The sequence below is a fragment of the Squalius cephalus genome (assembly GCF_949319135.1).
Source record: "Squalius cephalus genome assembly, chromosome: 15".
Classification (NCBI taxonomy): Eukaryota; Metazoa; Chordata; class Actinopteri; order Cypriniformes; family Leuciscidae; genus Squalius; species Squalius cephalus.
Genome location: NC_137136.1, coordinates 26,248,788 through 26,253,895, shown reverse-complemented (window position 1 = coordinate 26,253,895; position 5,108 = coordinate 26,248,788). Strand labels below are relative to the sequence as shown.

General features: G+C 41.1%; 1 pseudogene across 1 annotated transcript; it reads right to left on the bottom strand.

Moving 5' to 3' along the window:
* On the bottom strand, positions 1–1,740 carry LOC307173065 (C-C chemokine receptor type 5-like; annotated as a pseudogene). The gene is made up of 2 exons: positions 1,198–1,740; positions 1–268 (listed from the first exon to the last, which is right to left on the bottom strand). The product of its transcript is annotated as a C-C chemokine receptor type 5-like (transcript).
* Positions 1,741–5,108: the final 3,368 nt, after the last annotated feature.

Sequence of the window (5,108 nt, the reverse complement as noted above, 5' to 3'; positions counted from 1 at the left end):
TCACACTGCAGTGGATCTCTCATCCACACTAGTGGTCTGTGATTATACAGATCCTGTGGTCTGTGTGATATAACTCTGCATGAATTGCAATCTACTGAAGGGTGTCCAGCAGGTGTCTAAAAAGATGCCTCCTAAATTTCTCTCCCACAAACACATAAAACATTGGATTCAGGCAGCTGTGTGAGAAAGCCAAAGCTTCTGTGATCTGAAGACTTAGACTGAATGTATTACTGCTGACACAAGAATGAGGTATCCATTCGTTTAGCTCCTGAAGGGGGTGGATTGGGATCCACTGCTGCTTCAATGTATATGTAATGAGTGATAATAATCAAGCCAGGTATTAATCAATATTTTTCCTTCTAAATATCAAATGAGTTGAATGACTTCTCTGGAGATTTTACTTTGTTATAGAAGTTACCAGTGTGATCACTGAAATGTTCTTTTCATGTATTCTTTAATGTCAGTATTTGATATCTGAATGCAGTAACAGTGCTTGCTCATTTAGCCCGGCTTCCAGAAATTAAATAGGGACATGTTTTGTGTTTGAGAAAGGTCTTCAACGTGTTAAAACAAATAGGGGTCATTGAAGCCAATAGTTTAAGGGACCATTTCTCAGTTAAAGCCTATATTTTCCATTTAGACTAAAGTTTCCTATCCTTGAGAGAAAGAACTTATCTTTATGTTTTGAGACGAGACTCCTGTTTATAGTTAGAGCCTGGCCAAATCCAACCTTGGAACCGTGTCAGTGTGTGTGTTAGTCTTCTTGGTTACAGGTTAAGGAACAACGGCATTATTGGAGATTGACTGAGTTGTTGTTCGGGACATGCTGGCACCCAGCAACCCAAATATGCGACCTGGAAGGTCACGACGTGCCTGACTTCAGGGTCTGAGTGTCAGATGCATAATCTATGGAGAAATGCTTCAGTTTATCTGTTTATCTATTTCTTAGCCAATCAGAATCATTCAACCTGTATGCAATGACATAGCTTATACCTTGGTGAATGGTATAACTGCTAGATCTTTGTAACTGTAAGTGGGGCGGCCAAAAAACTCCTGTGCGAGTCTTGAAGCTGACTTCTGCTGATGAAACTGCAAACTATCTTCAGTAAAACTTTTCTTCAATTTATTATAATTCTGACTCGGGTCTTCTTTCAAACATCTGATCCTTGGGTCCTAAACTGTTAACCCCTAACACTCCAAAGCTTTCACAAAAGCTGCAACATTGTATGGAGCCCAACAGCAGAAGAAGACCACCATCACCACAATGACAAGACGCATGGCCTGCCTCCTGGAAGAGCGAACTGTCAGGAGTCTGATTTGAATCAATGAGTAACAAAATCCAATCACAATAAGTGGGAGAATTAAACCCATGACATTCATTTTAAAGATACCAATAATCCTGTATGTATGATTGGAAGTTTGATCATCTGTTGTATAATGTGTACAATACTTCTGATTATTTTATTTTTTTTATGGTTTTGAGGAACATCAACTCAGGAAAGGAAACATAAACAGTAATGATCCATATTACCAAACTGGCTAAAATCCTTGTTCTGACTCTCAGTGCAAACACAGCATGAACTACAGCTAAGTATTGATCAACACTCATCAGTACAATGGAGAAAATCCCACTGTAGAATCCAGTGTGGTAGACACTGAGGACGATAATGCACATAACATCTCAAAGATCGACTGGTCTCTGGCAGTGTGTGCCAGGAAGGGAAGAGAGGAGACCAGAAGTCAGAATAGTCATATTGTGCAGTAGTATATGGCTCATCAGTACATCGTCCATTCACACTTGAACAGGGGGAAATACTATAAGCAAAGCAGAGATCCTCCTTGAATTCTGACTAATTCATGTGATATGACCTCACCTGGACGGTGCTTAATCATTTAGATCAAAGGTGCTGTTGGGCACCATCCCTGTCCATGGAGGCTGTGCAGTGGTCCTGTTCATGACAAAGAGAAGAGGCAAAGAAACTTATTCAGTGACAATGGATCTTCAATGAACACTGCACTATCATCAACTGAATCAACACCGAACTGACTTGAGCTAAATAATGACACTATTATCTTCTATAGAGTTGCTTTATAATCTAACTGAGTTTGCTTAGGAGCTAATGACAACATTCACACTGTTATTGAACTAAATTGAATCAACATTGAACTCAATTGAGCTTAATAATGACACTTTAGTCTTTTTAGAGCGGCTTTACTGCTGAAATTGTATTCATTTCATAATTAAGGTACATTGCAACATAAGTACTTATTTTTTGTTTTACTGTGAATCTGCATTGAAACAATCTGACTTAATCAGATCAACACTCATCAGGTATTAATTGCTCTCAGTCATGGCTTCCATCCTGTGCTGCTCGACACTAGAAAGAAATGAATGATACGTCATATATCTTGATTGATTAATGTGAGCCTTTCGTAAAGAAATCTATAGGTTTGAAAACAGAATTGAACAGTTGGTGCATATTGAACGACAGAGACTGTGAGAAGCACCGCGGGACGCTTCATATCCTTTATCTGTACAGTATATAATCAATGACTGTTGATGCATTTTAAACAAGGAAAAGTATATAATTGATTTTGAGAAAGGAAATATTTTATTTTCATCAAAATTTTTGAAATTGAACTGTTTTGGATCATTTGATTTCATATATTTCCCTACATATTTGAAGTATGCTTGAACTTTTTATCAGTTAAGGCTTTGTAGTTTTGTCTGTTTCACTTTACAAATTGAGACATGTTTGGGGATTCTAGCAAAGACGATTTCAGTCCTGTGAAACAATCTAATGTCACTTTTCCATTGGGTAGAGGTGGTGGACCTGAAATGTATCCCAATGAGAGGGTGTCTGAATTTACACGTTGTTATGGGAGAGGGAGAGCGTTAGCTAAGTGAGACTTGGCCATGTGCACACAGCTGATTCAGCAATTGGTGTTTCTGTAGGTCCAGCAGCTAGCTCCACCCCAATCATACGCCCTGAGATTGAACGTGTCGTTAGGGGGCATAATTTCAGATCTGGCTCAGAAAATAGGAGAGAGTATTTCAGTCAGCCTTAACCTTGTGCAACTTTAGTGAGTTGTCTTACTCTAACATGCCTATGGCTGACTTCTATAACACTGTCCCAAGAGCAGATGAAAGTCCCATGGATTACTGGATACGGCTTAACAAAGCCATAGATGTTGTTGATGAGTGCTTGCGAAGACATAATAAAAGTGTTGAGGATCCCGCTGCTGAAGCTGTCTGATGTTTATTTCACATTGCCCAGACCCAAGTCTTGCAATGTCTTTTCAGTCTAAGCCAGCTGAGAAGTGGAGTGCCGCTGAGGTCCAGGAGCGATTGGATAATCATCAGAGGGATCTAAAGAGAGTCTCTTCTCGGATGCAGCACACAATGTCCTTGTCAGCTTGCAACCAGTGCACTGTTACGGTAGACCCCAATTCTGTGTCCAGTTCTCCTCAGCGTCCTGATTCCTACCAGCCCAGTCGTTGCCTCCTGTAAGTCATCTTAATCCTAATGCTGTTAGTTTCTCTCCAGACACCAGCCTTCAGCACATGGTTGGTCATTGTGTCATTGTGCACTGCCTCTTTACCTTCATCCAGTCAGGTTCATACAGACATAACTTCAGATTTCAAAACCAGCTTAAGCTCTGCATGTAGGGTCTGTAGATCTAAGGACCACACCATGTACGAACATTGTGGACGTCAGAGGCTATGTTGTCACTGTCTCAGTCCTGGCCACTTTAAGAATGACTGTCTTAAATCAGCATGCTCTGCGGCTCCCTCAGATACTGCTCAGTTAAACTGAAGAGCCCATGCGATGAGAGGGCAATTTTCATAAAACCTCCCTCACAGAAGATGTGCGAAATGTTTTTGTTAACAGCTGCAAACTATTGCCAGAAGACAAAACCGTGTTATATGTGGGTCTCAGAGAGTTGATGGGGCAAGTGAGTTGTTTTATGCTCCTGTGACAGTTTGTGACCATTACACAATAAAGGGGTTACTGGATTCTGGTAGTATGGCCTGCACGCTTAGTGAAGAGGGTGAGTCCATGCTGCAAGCTGATGGTCTTCTTCCACATCCTCAGTGATTGTGAGTAATGTAGTCCTGGTTGGGTGTGGTGGCCTTACGATTCAACCGAAGTGTACATACGACTTGGAGATTGAAGTCTATGGATTTAAGTTTGTCGTCCTAGTCTTGTGGTGCCTGGACAAAGAGATGAGTTCAAAATTGGAAGTAATGTGATTAAATGTGATTGATGGATGTGAGGTTTCTGAGGACTGGAAGAGGAAATTGGCAGCTCTTCTTGTGTCCAACCATGATGTTTTCTCCAAGGACAAGCTGGATTGTGGAGAGACTAAGGATTTTGTGCACAGAATCCATCTTTATGATGAGCACCCTTTTCGTTTGCCCTATCGCCGTATCCCTCCTGCCCACTATCAAAAATTTAGAGAAGTGTTGTCAGAGATGAAGGAGAAAGGATAATCAGCAAGTATAAAAAAGACGGTAATCTGAGGGTCTGCACTGATTTTCGCTGGCTCAATGTTAAACCATCAAGGACTATCTTGATGACTTGTTGGTCTTTGCACCTTCTGAAGAGGAGGCATTGAAGCGTTTGGAGATCGTATTTTCTCGATTGAGAACTAGCAACCTGAAGCTAGCACCTAAAAAGTGTCACTTTCTGAGAAAATCCGTAAAGTTCCTGGGCCATGTGATAGATGGTACTGGTGTTTGAGTTGATGAGGAGAAAGTTAAAGTCATCTCTGCTTTTCAGAAGGAGAACTTAATGAAGGAAAACCACACCTTCACAAAAAAATCTGATCTTTTCTTGGTATGGTCCTGTACAACCAATCCTTTATTCAAAGTTGCTCACATATTGCCAGACCCTTATTCAACTTAACAGCTGGTCAGAGACGCTCAGTGAAAGCTGCTGGTAGTCACAAGAGAGTGGCACTTTTCGAAAGTTGACGTCCCAGGACTGGACCCCTGATTGTGATGTGGCATTTGAGGAGTTAAAAAGGGCCCTTGTTGACAGTGTGGTGCTGGCTCATCCTGATTTTGAGAGTCCTTTTCTTCTCTGTACTGATGCCTCATTGGAT